We start from the raw sequence: 19,933 nt of genomic DNA, 5'->3' as shown, positions 1-19,933 counted from the left end.
GATAAGTCACATTCTTTTCAAAGCAAAATTGTTGAAACAACCCAAGTAACCTAGCAGCTTACCATCTTCAAAACCTGTACAGCGTGTCTTTTGTTCTGCACAAAGCAAATATATAGTAAAGGAACTCCATTGGCACTGTAGGGTCCAAACAACCCATTTACTACCAATGTACATCACTCTATCTACATATGGACTCTTGTAGAAGGGGTACAGTGATTTTCAAATCATTCCAGATATGAAAGCGCACTAGTCAACGGTAACTGTTTAAAGGAATACAAACCAGTATGAAGAAACTCCTCATAACAGAGAGAGGCATAGTAGGGCCACTTCTATTTTCTTTGCTGCCAAGTTATTATCATACTTGATTTTTGAATGAGCCTTGAAAAACCTGTACACGCAACAGCATTTTGCTACCTTGAAAGGCAGCACAGAATGAAAGCACAGAATCAAGGTCATAGAACCAGAGAAGATGCATTGATTTCAGATTAGTTTTTTTATGTTTCATATCCAAGTATGTATTTTTTGGACTTCATCTCTCAAAGCAGAGAATAGATTATTGTTCTTCAACTTTTCTCTCTTAGAGAAAATATTTATTATATAACTTTAGGGGAAAATGGGTACTTCATCTTTGCTGAATTAGTTATGTGCAAATATTTAGCAACAAATGCTATTTCGGAAAAAAAAGAATCTCTGCTTTAGCACAGGCCTTATATTCTGTCCTTTAATATGAATGCATACTTATTTTATATGTATGTATATATATATACATACACACATATACAGTGTGATTAAAGGGAAGAAAGCACAAAGAACATCACAAAAAGTGAAGGCAAATTGATATGCCTGGAAATGTAATGGTTTTATTCTTACATACTACTCATTAGAGCTTTGGCTCTTTTTAAGCTATGTTTGCGACACCACTGAAGCAAGAAGGCAAGCAAAGGGGGCTTCCACAACATTCCCAGTACTGTAATTACAGGAAGGGATGGAAGAGATATGACATTATTTAATGATTTTCAGGGAGTTAATAGGCCAGTGTGGCAAGTTTTTCTGATGCTTCTAAAAGATGTGTGTTTTCAAGGGTAGAGATCTGGTTCACTGTCAAGTGGGGATTTCCCTTATGGGGAAATCCCTAGCTTCTATGTTACAGCAACTTTCCAGAAGGGACTGGAGTAAGGGCGACGAATCAGACCCTTGACATTATTTTGAATGGAATTTTACAATTGCATAAAGTTCAGCAAAAAGATTTCCTAGTACAGTGCATGTACATAAAAAAACAGCAGCTCATCAGTATACCCATTATTCAATTTTTGATGCATCTTTGAGTTCAAGACTCAGTTTTTTATGCTGAGCACAGAAGTAATTGGCAGAAGTCCAACTTCCATAAATTGTATCAGTGATGCTTTATAACTTCATGCAAAATATCCCTATCAGACTTTGTCCCAGTAACAGTCACAAGTAGACTGTTAGTCTTCAGTCACGAGTAACTGAAGGAAGACTGAAAACAGAGGAAATCATATTAGTTTAATTTTTAAAAGTTATCAAAGTAGCAAAAAGGTAGGCTGGCCTATAAGAATTGTAACTGGTGAGTATTTTACTACTTTTTTTTAATTTCGTTTAAGTGTAAATTCCTGGAATTTTATTTTAAGGTTCATCCAATGCTTTATCCCACTGCACACTTCTGGAACTCCTCCAGCCTAAAAATTTGTTTCTTAATAGGTAAGATTTTTATTTTTTCCCCTCTCTTCTCAGAACACTGCCATTCTAAACTGGAGCCAGTTTCATTTCAAGAAGGCTAAACTTTACACTCATCAATAAACTTTACACATGTTCCTTTACCAAGAAATACCCGATGGAAATACCTGAAATACTTATTCATGCAAAACTTCTCTAAAATAATAGGAGGACAAGAAGATAAATTTGGTGCATACAGTGTAATGCAGTGGTTCACATTTCTCAAGTAAAGTCATAGCTTTCTCTATCTTCTTAAAAGTTAACCATAAAATCACCATACATCTCTGGTCAGTTAGCTGTCCATTACAGGAGCCAACATAGTCCCATTTTGGGGTCCATGCTGGCCTCTTGGAGCATCCTTAGACTATATAAAAGGGTAAAATAAGGACTGAACAGCTTCACTCAATTTCTGAATATTAAAGAAGGAGGTGTGCATAAGGATGAGAAGACATAGGAAGGATATCCAAATGGCCACATATTTATTTGTCAAAGCCCTGGAAAGCCAGACTGGCTACCAATAAAGGGATGGATGTACTCAGAGAGGCAGCAGTTATCAGGGCAACAGTAGCAGTTGCTTCCATCATGCTCCCACTGCCCCAAGGGCATCTCAGGTTTCTCCTTAGCTTCACTATAGTCTATCTCATAATTCTTCTTTCTTGTACCTCTACCCTGCCTTGACATCCTTGGGCAAGTCAAATTGGATTTTGCCTACATCACTAAGAGGCATTGAGCTGGTTCTGGCTGGCTAACATCCTGCTTCCATAAGCATGATGATAGTGACACTGTTCACATGAGTCATTCTGAGCCAGGAACAAGGGAAGACTTTCTGGACAGGCATAAAAATGAAATAAATGAAACAATGTCCAATTGCACCATAATGATATAAAGAAATTAAGGCTCAAACAGCTCCTGGGGAAAGGAAGGCCTACAGGTTGGGTGGTACTTTCATTACTCATAATAAAGTTTCATTATATACACAGCCCCTTCGCTTTCTCTCGTAACTTCATTTTCAAAAGCTTGTGCAATACACATACCATGTTACTGTTGCACTGGGAGCAGCCTCCACACTGCTGCCAGACTCCTAGGGATCTGTTCCTTTCTAACCCCTTTATGCAGCCTCCACTGTTTTTGCTTCACTTTCTAAGTGAGCTCAAAGAATATTCTCTTCTGAGTCCTTCAGCTCAACCTTCAGCAGATGTAATTCTAAAGAAAGTCAAGCAAACCCCAGAGTACACAACAGGACTTAGATACTGCTACAGCAGCCCAACAGAGGAAGGCAGGAAGCACAGGACTTTTAAACCAACTTCTCCTTTTTCACAAAATGTTCCTGTGAGGGCTTTTGCAGACCAGCATTGTAAAGGGAGTAACGACAGCATCAGGCTTCAGTCTGATGTAGTCAATTCACAACCTACCATTTTCATACTCATCATCTTCAGTATTAATTTGGGTACCTTAAAAAAGTTAAGGTAGGTTTATAATTTTGTTCTAGTCTTTATTTGGAAAAGACATTACACAGCAGAGCTGAGCTCAACTCCCCTGCAACAGTTCCTACATGAAAGTGGTGACTGTCAGAGGACACAAAATATATTAGTTTTGTTTGTTTTACAATTCAGACTACTACCATGAGGTTTAACATCATTTATTAGGAACAGCAAACCAGCATGTCCCATGGAGCAACTCCTACAGTGTCAGATATTGGTCAGGTATGGAAGTTGCTGTCTTGTCACTACATTACTGTTAGATTTACTGAGAGTGGAGGTTCAAATCCCAATAAGACCAGCTCATCCCTACATCCTTTCAAACCAGGAAGATGAGATACAGATACAAGAGTTTTTCTGAATAAGCCTTCACTTCAAGAAGGAGTTCTGGAATGCAAACACTGACTTGTAACTTTATCAAAAAGCGATGGAAGCTGTGCTGAGATTCTGCCTGCAGTAGTTATGTACACTAGTTGCAGAGCTATTTTAATGATAACCTAGGATTTCTTAAGCTGTGTGATGACTTCCAAAGTTGAATAAATTTGCAGTAAAGTTATAGATTTGATGTTTGTAACATAAATTATATCTGAACTACGTGCATTGGCTTAACAAACACAGGCCATTAAATAGTACAGGCTGACATTCCATTAGGTTACTCATCGTAAAATTGGTACCCTACCAAGAGTAAGTGAAGATTCATGCCCCTGATCAAGTTAGTCCTTCTGTTGACAAAACAGTGAGTGGATTTATTATCAGTAGTGAAGAATTACATTTAAAACTCACAGTCTTGGTTTCATTCACATTATTTGGTCTTGATTCTAGGTCTTACTGAAGACTTCTTCTTGTTTTTGATGCCTACAGCTGTTTTTCTGTTAGGAGTCCTGTATTACTTCTGAAGTCAGGGAAGACTGCTCTATTTGGAATATTAAGTACACTGGGGGATAAAGGCCCAGTTTCTTTTTTTCTTTTATAGATGTATTAGATTTCTTACATCCAGTCATTCTCTGCATACACTCAAGCTCTTTGTCTAAGAACCAAAATTATTAATATGATTTGGCACATTATATTGTAGGGTCTTGGGATCTGAGGACAAACAAAAATAGGCTCTAAAGCCCATTCACTTATTCTCTGGATCTACCCTTGGCTCCGCAGGTATCTTTCAAACTCTAGGCGAAGCCAGAGAAAACCTTCCAGAGAAACATTCTCACATATGGCAGTACAGCTATAATCATGATGATTTCTGCTAGATGCTGCTGGCTCTGAGCCATTTCCCTCTTTACATAACATGATGATAATGATAACCTGTCCCCTGCTGTAGAGGAGTTATGCATATTGTGTAATACAGTTTCAAGCTAAACTATTCTTCTACCCAGCAGTCTCCTGAGAGTTTGCTGGTGGGCAAGGAAAAAGTGATGCACATTTGACATCTGGCTAGACCACTGCCATTTCCTTCTCATTACACAGACTCCCCACCTCAAGAAGATCTCTCAGTGCAGTTCAAAGGAAGAAGAACAGCAAGATGAGGTTGAGTGACAATGATTATATGGAGAATAAAAAAAAATCTGCAATGTCCTTCCATAGACAGTCCTTGGAGGCACAAATACACATTCTCCTTTCTGTTTTAGTCAAACAATATAAATGTTTTTTTTCATAATCCTTTTATATTGATTCTAGCATATAAACATAAATGGGCAGTTTTCCAAAACACAATTGTATTGTGGAAGTGAGCATGGTAATAATCAGTGCCATGGGATACGAAAAGAACTATTAAGACCCAGTTCTTCTCCAGAGAATTTTCAACATAGTGAAAGAATGATACTGCTCCAGGATGGCAAGTCAAGTGAGAAGGTAGGATACAATAATCAAAACAGAAATTGAAATTTGTTTTTAAGAGTAGTAGTTTCCAAAAGCAATATCATGTAGAAAGGACACTGGTATGAGCAAGTCAAGTGCCAACCCACGCCAGAAACCATAAGAACCATTTTAGAACTGTTGCTCGCCATGCACACGCACACAAAGCAATGAGTCACTACATCGTAAGGGATGAAACCATGAGAACTAGTGAACACTTTATGCATTATATTCACACAGTCTTCATAGCTCATGCCCTAGCACCTGTAAGGCTCAGTAAAAAACTGGCATGTTTCTAATAGCCCCGAAAATAAAGCTCTACTTCTGAGCGTACTGCTGATGAGAACGGTTTGACTAAATGCCTCTACAGTGCAACCCATGAGGTTTCGCAGGCAGTTCTGTATTTGTCCTACAATGATTATTATAGGAATACCTGGAGGAATCCAAGCAGGATCAATACTCTGCTGTGTTCGGTACTGAATGTGATGCAGGGCTGTCTGTATCACTGCAGATAAACTAGGAAGTCCAACCATGAAATGTAAATGTTTGTAGTAGAGCAGTGTCGACATATTTTGGTCAGGAGTTTCAACAGAAAAGGAAAGGGAAAAAAAAGGAAGGAAGAAATTGGTTTCGTTTCTGTGAGTACCGGGCTGTACGTTTCTGCCCTACCACCACGAGAAAAACCTCTAATAAAGCACATGCCTAGTAATCTGCTGAGGTTTCTATGCCCATTGAAAACCTCTAATAAAGCACAAGTCTCGTAATCCGCTGGGGTTTCTATGCCCATTCTGTTAATTTTTAAAACCTAGCTCTGTGCCCCTTCCCTGCGTCAGCCACACGGCCCGCGGCGCCCGGCGCTCCCCTCCCCGGCGCCGCGGAGGCCGCCGCGCGGGGGGCGGGCGGGGCCGTTGCGGCCGTTGGGCGGCCGTTAGGAGGCGGCGGGGGAGGCGGCAAAAGGGGCTGTCGGGGGGAAGGGAGGACAGAGACACGGAGGAAGGGCTGCACCTGGCTGAGGCCAAGAGACAGTAGGAGGTGAAAAGGGACCGGGAAAAACTTGAGGAGGCCAAGATGTGCTTGGCTACCCCCTCACTATACTGAAAGATTCATCTGGGGCACAAGCATACCTTTTTTAATGAGTATTCATGATGTTCAGCGCTTTCATATACTAATGCTTTAAATGCTTCTTTTCAAAGGTGGCTTTTCATTTCTGGGTGCCCAGCCTGGACTCACCTTCCACAGCTGCCCAGTGCCAATAGGTCTCTGAGGACTCTCAGTTGGAATAGGGGCTGTGTGGCCCTTTGGCAACACTACCCCTCTGTCCATTTTTTTTTTTCAAGATAGACATCCAAAAATTGAGGTACATTAATTCACAATATGTGAATGAACACTCAAAATACGACTATCAGCAACTTTTCCCTGACCAAAGACACGTTAGCGGCAACAAAGTGTTCTAGCTTCCCAATCCTGAAGTTGTCTCCCTGACTACTCTGCCTCTAAACCAATATAATGTTCTGTATTTGTATTCACTACCACAAACACTAATGCAGACTTTCACTCTTGGGATAAAATTCTGCTCTCCTAGCAGTAATTAATTAGAAAAGTAGAGATGTAGCAAAATGAAACATAGTTTGCTATGGTAGTTTCTCACAAGATAAAAATGCAGGCCGGAGGGAGTCTATTAAGGGGAAGTCTATTACAAGAAAGAGAAGACAGTGATGTCTCTTTATCTACAAATGTCTAGAGGATTCGTTGGGTTGACCTTTTGAGTTTGTAGAGGGGAGGGGAGGAGTATGAGGAAGAAAGGAGAGGTAGAGAGACGGAGAGTGAGAGAAGAAAAAGAAAAAAGAGAGGGAAAAGGAGAGACTCAATTTTCCATGTAGGGTTTTGTTGTCAGTTTTGCTGGTACAGGAGCTGCTATACTGCACTTCAAGTTGAGCCCTTGAGCTACAGCGATTAATCTCAGAATAAATTATTTTGGCTTGTGAGCAAATGTGGCACAGGATGCTAAATGATGATAGGCCACAGAAAAGGTCAAAAAAAAAAAAAAACCAATCAGAGAAGCAATGCACATGTAAGTGCTGTGAGAGTTATGCTGAATAGCTGCACAGATAACTGAGTTTCGGGGATTTCTCAGGTTTGCTCATATGCTCTTGGGGTTTGCAATACTTCAGGTAACAAAAAAGGGGGGAGGGGAAGGGAGAAGGGTTGTGCAGATGTACAGTAGGGAAGTAATTCTAAAATATGACAGTGCTGCTGCAGCGGTGGTGGATTTGCACGACTGATTAGAGTGTTTCAGGGAAGTAAGGTCACGCTTGTGCCTTTTGTGTGGGAGGTCCGGGCACAAACGGGGATACCCCACATCAATGTAATAAAAAGACAAAAATATGAGTATAGCTATAAGATTAATTCCTTTTAATACATGGGACAAACATCTGTGAACCATGCACTTAATTTTTGCCAACTAAGTCATGCAGACCAAATGTAGAAGCAAATGCAGAAGCAATCTAAAGGGAAGAGGAAGAAGTGATTTTACTCAACGTTGTAACAACAGGCTTAATCAGTTAAACAATATATTTCTCAAATTAGAACTCTCCCTAAACACTAAGCATAGGCAAGTCATTCGATTAACAGGGACATATATGAGTATGTATGTCATTTTACATCACTATGATGTAATTTCTCCATTTGCCAAAATCACCTGTATTCCTGAGTTCTAGCCTTACGTGGTAGAAAGCTGCCTTGCAAGGCAACTTACTTTTTTACGCTAGGTTCTGCACCTACACTGCAATAATACATAATACAGATGAAAGGGAAGATAGCCTTTGTGGAATGCTTTCTCCTTTCTGTGCGTGTGGAGGAGGCATATATGGGCAATGGTTAAATTTCTGTTAAAACTACCCTATCACATCTCTCATGACTGCCTTCCTGAAAGAGGGGGAGGGTGGCTGATAGAGACACATTAAAATGCCCGTTCTGCAAAGGTTAACATATACATAGTATTATAAAAGCTTTTCCTTAGCTTTAGTCTGAGTGTATCCAAATAGTGAGCATTTCAGCCCAGGCCTGCTTTAGATGTAAGCTGCCCAAGGAACTGTTCAGGCGTCTGTGCTTATAGGGACTGAAAGGTTGGGATCCAACCAGCTATTCTCTCCCAGTAACTTAAACAAATGCCAGCTGCTCTTGCTGTACCGTCTGTCTGGAACCTGCAGCAGGGCAGTTACATAGCACAGCCATGCACAGCTTATGCCTCTATGAGGCAGCTCAGTATCTGTTCAGTTCATGGCAAGATCTAGATTTCCAACTACAGATGCTTCCTGATGGGCCTGGGAGGTAGGAGACATAGGGCCATAAAGAGGCAAATAACCTATGGTAAACAATAGTAAACACAAATAATATCAGGAATGTGTCTTTAACCATCCCCTCCCTTTACAATTTTTGAACGTAGACACATCCCCAGTGAGCAACTAGGTACAACCTCCCACCCCTGGAAGCAGCCATATTCTTCAGACTGTGCTGGTACCATTTTTTAATTCTCCTCCTTTTTATGTGATGGCCTAATGATTTAGACTGAAATTCAAATCTTGACTCTCCCTGGCAGGACGTGCCCCTTAGTCATGAAGCCCCATACTATTACAGAGGAGCAGGAAATGAGAATAGGAGGAAGGTAAGGCACCTCCTGCTACTGGTGTGACTTCAATGGGCAGAATATAATTAAGCAATCAGTAATTCAGAAACAGTAAGACTGCAGCCTAGTGGTTAGGCTTTTATTGCAGAGAGGAGAAATTTGATTGCCAGTTTTGGCTCCAAAAACTGTCCCTGGGTTTCATATTATACAATCATTACCTAAAACTTTACTGGGGAAATTTCAAGTCAAAAAATTTGGTCCAGATGGATTTCAAACAAATCAGATTAGCCTGCAGAACAGTTTACCAGACATTTTGAACATAGGCAGATTGGAGGTGCCTTAATCTTTTGCTGAGTCTGTCCCTTAATCTCTGAGCATCAGTTTCCCTGTACATTAAATAGAAATTATTTCTTTTGGTTTCTATCAAATACTGTGGCAACAATCTCTCTTCTATGAGTAAACTGTTAAATGTACAGATGAAACTGAGTTATTTTGATTCTTCTTCTTACATATAAAATAGCCCAAGAAAGAATGGTTGAAATAACAGAATGGTTGCTCAGTGGAGTTACACAGAAATGAAGAAATGAAAAGTAGTCATGAAATAAATTTGAAAGCTGGCATTTACAGGATGAGCGTACACATCCATAAAGTATCTGGTGAGCACAAGACAGACTGTGACTAATCCCTTATTTATTTTGCTGCTTCACTAAGAGAAAAATCATTGGTATATGGACCCGTTGTTCAGTTTATAGCAAGGATTTTGTTTTAAAAGTGGCTCTCTAGCACCATCCTCTGGGATTTGAGTAGGCAAGCAGAGTACTATCTTCTCTCTAATTTAATACTCACCACTGTCTGAATTAAAACCAGAACACCAAAGACAATTAAATGTTTATTTGTTGCTACTGAAGCATTAGTAAGTCTTGGTATGGCAAAAATTCAGAGGACTACCCCCCCAAGCATTTTGTCCTCTACATATTTATTCTTTTGAACATAACAAAATACACTTGTTTTAAAGCTGTCATTACAGATTTGTTCCAAGGCCAAATTATTAATCCTGAGCCTAATAGAAGATTGTGTGTTAAAGCCTTTTTTAATTTGAGGCAATTAAGATTCAGCTCATGTTCATGTACAGGATTTGATCCTGTATTATAGATCTATCCCAAGCCAATGGAAGACTCAGTAGTGACCAGAAACCAAGTTATTGTCATGGGCACGTCCGATAATGAACCAACGTGCGCTCATGTTACAGCTAAGTTCTCTGGTGTGTAAGAGGAACCTGCAAAAAAGCACTTTGGAATTAATAAAATTAATTAATTAATGTGTAAATATATAAAATTAGTTGCTTCTGAAGTGCATTATGTGAGAGTGACGGAGCACTGGAACAGGCTGCCCAGAGAGGTTGTGGAGTCTCCTTCTCTGGAGATCTTCAAGGCCTGCCTGGATGCAACCCTGTCTAACATGCTCTAGGTGACCCTGCTTGAGCAGGGAGGTTGGACTAGATGATCTCCAGAGGTCCCTTCCAACCTTACTGATTCTATGATACCTCACTGGATTCACCAGAAACAGCACTTTAGGCACCTGCTGATGCTTAACTTTATGATTGAACTTTATGAAATTAAGTTAGTCTCTCACCATAATAGATTTCAACCAGCAGTTAAGCTCATTTCCAGCTTCACTTTCAAATCTAGAGAAGCATCAAATTCCTCAAGAAAATAGAGTTTTAAGTTGATATATGAGCTTTCCTGCATAATAGACAAATGTAAATCATACATAGGAGATGGAAAGTAACTTTGAAGTGCAAGAAATACAAAAGTAGGTCTTCCAAGTTTTTGTTTTGTTTAAAGGAAGAATTATTGGTATGGAAAACTCATTCTCTCCCTCTTTCTCTCCTCCCTTCCCCCTGAAGATAAAAATCTTTAAAACTGTTCATGGAGGTAGCGTTCAAAATCAAACAGGTAGAGCTATAGAATATGTGCAGATTTTAGAGGTTGCTTCTCAGAAAGCTATGCGTAGAGGTTTTACGGTTTTTTTCCAGCAGCACAGCTAACACATTGCGCCTCTCAGTTCAAGTATTCCATAAAGTACCTGCTACTAAGATCAACTTGCCAATTACCTGCTTAGATGACACTTTAATATTCATTCCATCCTATATTTACATGAACAATTAATTCCACAAGCAGAGGAACAATGCAAATAGACACTATTGCCTTCCACTATAACAAATTGGGTGAAAAAAGACTGGTCAAGCTCGGCAAAGCTTGTAATTATTCAGATACTAAAGCAAATCCTGGATCTTCTATACTCTACTTCTGAAGACTAGGACAGTAGGCAGATTTGAAATTCTGGCCAGTCTGTGTTCAAAGGAATATCTCAGGCCACACTTCTGATCAAACAGCTTTTCAAATGTTGAAAAGTGCAGAAGAGCATTAGTAATTTACAAGTAGCAAATTTATGTATCCCAGTATTTGTACTTGGGAAAATACTTCCCTTCTTGGCTAAGATTTGCTAGTAAAAGCTGCAATTAGGTTTCATTTTTAAAGGTGGATTTAATTTAAATGAGTTGTAGTGTATTTTAATATTAAATATTTAGAATCACAGGATTAAAAAAAAACAAACTGAGCAACTGATAGAAAATGTTTTCCAGGACACTCCCCGTTGCTGGTTTGTTTTTCATTTAGAGATTCTTTGAAGACTTTCAACCAATTTCTGTTACTCAATACCAGACAGAGAGACTGAGAGGAAAAAACAGGTCACAATAAGAGACTTTTAGTTACACAGTGTGTCTGCTTCCTTCCTTCCTGTTGCATAAGCCTGTCATCTCTTCTGCTGTAAGGACAAGAGACCAATATGGGGGTGACTGCCTCATTTTGTTACTTGACAAAACAAAGCCTAGGAATAACTACAGTATTACTGTGGTATCTGCTGTGGTACCAAATTATGCAAAAAATATTTTCTGTAGAATATTATTTTTCAACTTCCCTTTTTAGCTTTTTGTAGTCCAAGATCACTGTATTCAGTTTTGGAACTGCTCTCTCAGCAGCTTTGTTCTCTGGAACACTTACAAAAAAGTAATATTGAACAGAATTTCTTCTATACTTTTAAGCACGATTTTTCTTTATTACCTATGCTCACTAATGATGAAAATTCTTAAAATAATTCCTCCTAAATAGAACTTGTATTAAAGATTAAAAATGCCCTTAGTGAAATCTGAAAGTCCCCCTATCAGCTTCTGCTCTGAAGACAAATCCTTACATTAGCCACTAGATGGCAAAACAGATGTCTTTGACATACGTAATGTTTTACAACCTAATATACCACTACAGAGGCAGAACAACATTTAGCAAAAACTTGGTATTATTCCCAGGGAAAGGCATAAGGAAACAAAAATAAGTCCGGCACAGTTACATATGAATTTGTTTTTTTTTCTGAGATAGATGGCTGTACCTTGCACCCATGCCAACATCTGTAATTTGTAGGTAGAAAATTCGGACACACAGACATATGCTACTGACATTTTCACATGGATTTATACAACAGATATTAGAGATCATGAAATTGTCCACTGTATCTTCTGATAAAGTGGAAAAAACAGTTCAGTAGCTGAAGGAACTAATGCAAGTGTTATATGTGTTTTCATTTTATACTGGCATTTATAATTTTCTTGAATGTGTTAATAACTGAATTAATTGTTGGCTTGAAGCGACAAACCTGATTTTTTCAGAGTAGTTTAGTTCTTGAAGTTGAATGTAGCAATTACTTGTAGAAGTTAAGAGCTAATTATAATATCCAATAATGTATTCTTAACGCACAGATTTTAAAAGTAGGCCATAAATGGACATAATTGTGAGGGAATAAAATGTGTTAGTTATTCTGTCTTCAATGTATTTGAAATGTAGTATTTGCTTATCTTTTTCCTATAATCAGCTTGCAACTTTTATTTCACTACTTGCAAGATATTAGAAGAAAATGTGAATAAAAGTATTTATATTACTTTTAGGTATTGTATACTTTTCTTTTGATCTTTGTTATTTTTTTACCACCAACTGACAAATCTTTTCTTTTTTTCCTTACAGGATGCTAGTATAGGATGTATTATTCAGATGTCTGGGAAACGAAGGTCTCTATTTCTTCACAAAGCCTATGACACACAAAGTAGCAGTGCTGACTTCTTTGTATCACTATGCCAGTATATCACAGTCTTGACCTGGAAAATTCCTTTCACTTCCAAGCGTGATCTTCTGGTGTCACTGCTGCCTATGGTTCTGCCTAGGTCTTTCTCTTTGCAGCCACTTTGCTATCTGCCTTTTAGTCTTTCTTCTGCTTTTACAGTTCTTGTTTGATATATAAATGTTGCAGATGACATCACCACAATAAGCACTAGGATCATTCTAAGCATTTTGCAGCAAAGGACTTTGTTTTGTAACTTCTGACTCATACTAAACTATTCTACCTCCATTACTTTAGAATGCTGTTCTTATAGCACCAAGTGCCAGGCCATGATTGGCCTCAGCATAGTAGCAAGATATGAAAATCTCTCTTATTTCTTTGCTTTGGATGCCATACAGCTGTTTATTCTGCACTTGTAGAACATGGGTCTTTTACATGTCCCTGACAACAGCTATCACTCAAAATGTTGTGGGAGTCCAAATATTCTTAAACTCACAAGGGAGGACTTCTTTCATCTCTGTTTAGCAATGTAGATGCTAGGTGTTTGATCTAAAAGAAGTAGTGGGCCTCCCTCAACTAGCATTTAAAGTAGATGAAAGGAATTTCATCTGAAGGTAACTCTCTCTCAATCATTGAGAGAGTTCAGACTAGATGTCCTAACTTTACAAAGCTAAAATTAGGAGAGAAGAATCCCACCTGTATGCCTACATATGTGGAGAGCATTATGTGGGTCTAGGGCAGAGCAAGGAAGAAAGAAGTTTACTGTAATCCCTTATATTGTAACATTGGCACCACTAGAGCATCCCAAGTGTCTTCCAAAGCAACCACAATGTTTTGATGTCCTATCAGTGATCAGAGGGAACTGTTACAGGCTCAGGATATTTAGTTATATGAAAGCACAGCCACTGGACAATTCTTTCAGGTCACTGAGCTAGTTCTCTGCAATTCCTAGTTGGGTTATATACATCTTGTGATCATGGACATTTTTGTTACTAAACTCACTAACTTCTTCAAGAAACTTTAGAGCTTCTTCAGTGCAATATTAAGAGGAGATATTTATTATGAAAAGAGAATAAAAGCTTTCTGGTAAAACAGTTTAAAAGTACCTCATACAAAATAGAGCTTTCTTTGTGTGGAAAATATGTCTGAGTAGCTTAAAAATGGATGATTGTTCATGGGATCTAACAAGAAATAGTGCAAGCACTTATTAATGAGCTCATTAAGGACATCTGGTTTCAAAGAAGCATAAAGTACTTGGGAAAAAATAATCTGCAGGTAGAAATGTGTATGACTCTTGCAGAATACCGTTGTGAGATCAAGGCTATGCAAACTAACATGTTACCTGTCAACTACTGAAGGAAGAGGAGAGTTGGAGACCACAGGATCCTACATCTACATCTCAGGACAGGTAAGGAAGAACTCAGTAAAGTTCCATCCTGGGCAAAATAATCAGGAACCTACTTCTGATTAAAAGGCTTATATGAACAATTCCCTCCCCTTTTAGTTATATGAGCCTTTCAATTTCGCAAGATACTTAATTGTGGTAGAGGATGCAAGCAAGCTGTCAAATAAGCTTTGTTACTGTTTTTCTTGACCAGTACACGGCAGGGTTTTACCTCTGACAACCACCCAGGCCCACTTCACACTCTTTATTTGCATTTTCGTATTAATCTCCCTGTAATTGATCATCATCCCAGTAGGGCTACTTTGCTGCCTTTCTTGTATTGTCCATTTTTTTGGGTGTTTTGTTTTCTGTCATTTTGCATATCTCAGTCTTGATTTGTCATGTACAGGTTATTCATCTGCCCAGAGGCTAAGCTCATGGAAGACCTCCAGTATGATACCACTGTACATGTAGCAATAGAATTATCCAACAAGGGACGTAAAATATATTTTAAAAGGAAGGGGGGAAAGGTAGGGTTAATATCCAATGGAAATTCCTGAATTAAGGCCACTTGCTTGATATTTCCAAATGCAGTGTCTCAGGTTTTGATTTTCTTCTTGAAGGCTTACCTTGACATGAACCATGGTTTCCTGCTTAGAAGTTGTTCATTTCCATCAGTTAATGCTGACTGTGCTTCCTTTTAGTAGGAATGGAATAGTCTTCAGAAGAAACTGTGACAAGAGAGCTAATTATCTCTCTAGGCCTCATATATATATATATATATGCATACAATCTATATCTATCTATCTACCTACCTACCTACCTAAAGGAGAGTTAAAATTATGTAAATGACACTTAGGCAAAAAAAAAAAAAAAAAAAAAATCCTGAGTTCAGAACTGATACCCTCAGAATTCCCACCTGTTGATGCCTAATCTTAGGCAGGCGTTGACTTTTCTTTTATACAGCTGTTGCATGCAAAATATTTTAGCAATTCTTGAAAAAGAGCAGGAGCCACACTGTTCCAAGGTCATGCAAGTGCCCAAGCTACAGAATTATGCCTGCATTCTCTCTCCCTTTTACTGAAATCAAATATATTTTCTGCAGTGAAGCAACTTCAAAAGGAACAGATGGAGTAGGTTCTCAGTCTGATGTGAAGGTCACTGTTTAAGAATGGGTGTTTGGCTTCGCCTACGCTGCAGACAGAATTGAATCCAGGCCTTCGACTTCCAAGTCCACAGTTAGTGGTCCAATAAGAAAGCAGTGCAATTGTATATAAAAAAAGGGGTATCTGTGCCCCTACCAACTGTGTATCCAACCTCCTGCCCTTATAAAATCCACAAAAAAGTATAATCCTTGATTATTTTGTCAGAGGGGAAAAAAAAGTTATCTTCACAAGAGGGTTTGGGGCTAAATATCTAGAGTAAAATATTCAAGTCAAAGAGAACTGTATTTTAGCCACCTACTAGTCTCAAATTTTTCCTATAGGTGACTCGTCCATATAGCATAAGGGTTGGTTTTTATGTGCTTACAAGCTATATAGGAACTAAGGCTAACACAATGTTCTGGACACCATACTAGAGGCTAGGCAGTTAAAAATTATTTTTAGTCTCTTTGAATGTTGAGAGATGTGCATGGAGGGGAGAAAAAACCTCAAACCTAGCCTCACATTCAAAATAATGGGCTCTGAGCTGACCACCACCACACAGGAGTGAAATCTTTGAATTATGGCAGATAATTCCATGATAACATCAGCTCAATACACAGTTGCAGTCAGAAAAGCAAAGGTTATGTTAGAGGTTATTAGAAAGGGACCAGAGAGCAAAACAGAAAAAATCATTGTGTCACTGGGTAAATCCAAGGCTCACCTACACCATGAATACTGTATGTAGATCGGGTTCCCTCACCTCAGAAAGGATACAGCAGAAATAGAAAAAAGTAAAGAAGAGTAAAAGGAATGATTAAAAATATGGAACAGTTTCTGTACAAAGATCACCTGAAGATCACTCTTCAGTCTGGAAGGGAGGTAATTCAGGGGGCATATGATGCAGGTCTGCAAAACCATGAGTGGCACCACAGGATAAGCAAGGATTGATTGATCTCTGTCTCTCCCAGTACGAGAACTAAGGAGTAATAAATGAAGATGATAGGAACCAAGTTCAAAACAAACATGAGGAGGTTGTTGTTCACACAGCAGAAAATAAATCCGTGGAATTCTTTGCCAAAGGCATTGCGCATTTAAGGAATTAGCATGGATACAAGGGGAGATCCAGCAAAGCCCTTGACAGAGGGATAAGTTGGAGGTTACTATATAAACAAACTACGACCTGCTCAGGCTTGAGATGAAATAAATGCAGTCTGAGGCAGTAGTGGGAAGAATATCCTACATGCTTACCCTGTTCTTACTCTTCCCTAGACATCTACTTGAGGGCGATGTGGGAAATTGGATTGTGTGTTGAATGGATGCCTGGTCTGAATCACTATAATCATTTTTATTTTCTTATGTTATCTCTGTCTTGTGTTAGATAGAAAAGCAGTCTATGTCAATCTAAAGCAAGAGAAACTATAAATATTCAATCTTCCTATCAAGTATGACTCAGTCAATGCTCATGAATGACTGATAGATGACAAGAAAATTTTCTCCTAGTTCAGTCCCACATGCTTTTTAGCACTTAATAATTAATTCCTTGGAGAAAATATTAATGGAAAGAAAATACCTTTCTTACTCCAAGGGAGGATTGGAGAGAGGAGTAACAAATGCAGTGGGGGGAAGAAAAGACTAGAAAGCATGCCTAACCTGCAAAACGAAATCTCAGTGCAGAGAAGGGGCATCGTCTTGTGAAGGTATCTGAGGGGAAGGAACTCGTCTGAGGGGAAGGAACTCAGATTCAGCTACTGTTGCACTTTCTTGAGTGGTAATTAATTATAATTAATATAATTATGATGGAATAACTGGCTGGGTAGATGAGGGCAGAGCAGTGGATGTTGTCTACCTTGACTTCAGCAAGGCTTTCAACACTGTCTCCCATAATATTCTCGTAAGTAAGCTCAGGAAGTGCAGGCTAGATGAGTGGACAGTGAGGTGGATTAAGAACTGGCTGAAGGGCAGAGCTCAGAGGGTCGTCATCAGTGGCGTGGAGTCTAGTTCAAGGCCTGTGGCAAGTGGCACCCCCCAGAGCTCAGTACTGGGTCCCATCCTGTTCAACTTCTTCATCAATGACCTGGATGAGGGGACAGAGTGCCTCCTCAGCAAGTCTACTGATGATACCAAGCTGGGAGGAGTGGCTGACACATCTGAGGGCTGTGCTGTCATTCAGAAAGACCTGGACAAGCTGGAGAGTTGGGAGGAGAAGAACCTCATGAGGTTCAACAAGGGCAAGTGCAGAGTCCTGCACCTAGGGAGGAATAACTCCATGCACCAGTACAAGCTGGGGGCTGACCTTCTGGAGAGCAGCCCTGCAGAGAAGGACCTGGGAGTGCTGGTGGATGACAAGTTGACCATGAGCCAGCAATGTGCCCTTGTGGCCAGGAAGGCCAATGGTCTCCTGGGGTGCATTAGGAGGAGTGTTGCCAGCAGGTGGAGGGAGGTGATCCTGCCCCTCTACTCAGCCCTGGGGAGGCCTCATCTCGAGTACTACATTCAGTTCTGGGCTCCCCAGGACAAGAGAGACATGGAGCTACTGGAGAGAGTCCAGCATAGGGCTATGAGGATGATCGGAGAGCTGGAGCACCTGCCCTATGAGGAATGGCTGTGAGAGCCGGGCCTGTTTAGCCTGGGGAAGAGAAGACTGAGGGGGGATCTTATCAGTGTGTATAAGTACTTGAAGGGAGGGTGTGAAGGGGATGGGGATAAACTCTTTTCAGTGGTGCCACGAAGACATGAGGACAGGAGAGAACACGAGGCAATGGGCACAATCTGAAATTTAGTTCCACCTGAATATAAGGAAGTACTTCTTTACTGTGAGGGTGACAGAGCACTGGAACGTGTTGCCCAGAGAGGTTGTGGAGTCTCCTTCTCTAGAGATCTTCAAGGCCCGCCTGGATGCAACCCTGTCTTAACATGCTCTGAGTGACCCTGCTTGAGCAAGGGGGGGTGGACTAGATGATCTCCAGAGGTCCCTTCCAACTTCAACCATTCTGTGATTCTGTGATTTCTGAGATCCATCTCAGGATAAGACCGAGCATGTGTTGGCTCCCACCTGACTGAGGCAAAGCTTTGGGCTCATGGGCTGGATGACAGCCATCGTTTGCTCTGATCAGGCTCCTGATCCCAGGCTATAAGGAAGAAAAGGGAAATAGGCCCCCAGAGGAGGCTGCATGTCAGCAAGGACACAGCCAGTGCCCAGGCAATGACCTGGGCAGAGGCAACAATGAATGCATGGTGAATGCTGAGGAGGAAAACAAGAACAGGAAGAATAAAAAAAGACCTCTTGGGAATACTGTAACACCAAAAGAGTCTTGAACAGAGAAAAGTTAGCAGGTACAGTGTAATTTCTTTTTACTACTTCTGTGAGCTATCATACTAAGATTTCAAATAAAACCGTCCAGGTGGAAAGCATAAAGAATTATAAACATTTTTCCTTTAGTTGCCTTTGTCTTGCAGTAGATAGACTTTATCTGTGAAAAATGAAAGGAAAATACACTTTAGGCTTGGTCAATAAACTAAAAAATGACTATATAAAAATCAAGATGTTTGGGCTACACCTATCTCAGCTTCTTTCAGTTTTTACTCAGTCTTCACAAAAGTGCGTTTTACTTGCTATCAGTTTACTAATACTAACAGCACTTAGCCCTTAAACAGTGTGTTTTGTCAAAAGATTTCATTATTTCTGTTATCAGAAGGGACAAAAAGACAAAAAATAGAACATCTTACCTGAAGGAAAGTAAGCTGGAAATTGGGTTTCCCGAGTCCCTGTCTGTTTTTTTATCGCATTCCTTTCCACGTAACCAGTTGAGCATAAGCAAGCAGAACATGCTCCGTTGTTTTATATTTAGCCTAGTGACTGTTACAGCCAAAATTTCTGCTACCATCACCTCCCATTTCCAGGCTTTGCTGTCCCCAGTCCTTGCAGTCATGTGCATGCTACCTTTTCCCTGAGATGTCAAGGGAGGTAGCAGAGGAGTTGGTGTCTCCCCCAAACCAGACAACACAGATGGCAGCAGGTGAAGAATGCAAATGGTATAAGGCTTGCACAGAGGTTTTCTGCTGACTCTGTTGCAAGAGGACACAGGTGTCTCTGTGATGTCTTGCCCCATGCTTTGGACCGGATCACTTGATTTCTGCTTCAGGTTCCATTTGAAAACCAGGAATAACTGCACCCACCCCCGGCACACAGGTGAGAACTCACTGAATGTTTGGAGGCGGTACAGCAGTACCTACCGATCAGCAGCTGCAGCTAGCGGTCTCATGCCTTCGCAGCTCCCATGAGGTGACACTTTTAAGATGAACAAAACTCTTTATAATGAAACATGGATAAGTGTGCAATACATAATAAACATAAGACGTAATCATAATATCACATATAGTAACAGTCTGTAGTGAGCAATAATAATACGGAATAATAATGACATGTAAGGTATATTTAATGAAGTCCGCTTACAGTGAAGCAGCAGCAGCTGGCAGCCTGAGGGCACGAGCCGGGCTTTGTGCTGGCACAGGCCCGGGCTGCAGCCGCGCTCAGGCGGGCGGGCCCTGC

At 40.1% G+C, this 19,933-nt stretch overlaps 1 long non-coding RNA gene across 1 annotated transcript; it reads right to left on the bottom strand.

Moving 5' to 3' along the window:
* Positions 1 to 18,777: 18,777 nt before the first annotated feature.
* On the bottom strand, positions 18,778 to 19,911 carry LOC134136292 (uncharacterized). The gene is made up of 3 exons (XR_009957475.1): positions 19,838 to 19,911; positions 19,618 to 19,672; positions 18,778 to 18,854 (listed from the first exon to the last, which is right to left on the bottom strand). It is a non-coding gene; the product is annotated as an uncharacterized LOC134136292 (long non-coding RNA).
* Between the last annotated feature and the right edge of the window lie 22 nt (positions 19,912 to 19,933).

This window comes from Rhea pennata, chromosome 2 (genome assembly GCF_028389875.1).
Source record: "Rhea pennata isolate bPtePen1 chromosome 2, bPtePen1.pri, whole genome shotgun sequence".
Taxonomy (NCBI): Eukaryota; Metazoa; Chordata; class Aves; order Rheiformes; family Rheidae; genus Rhea; species Rhea pennata.
The sequence above is the reverse complement of the archived record's forward strand: the minus strand, read 5'-3'. Positions and strand labels throughout refer to the sequence as shown.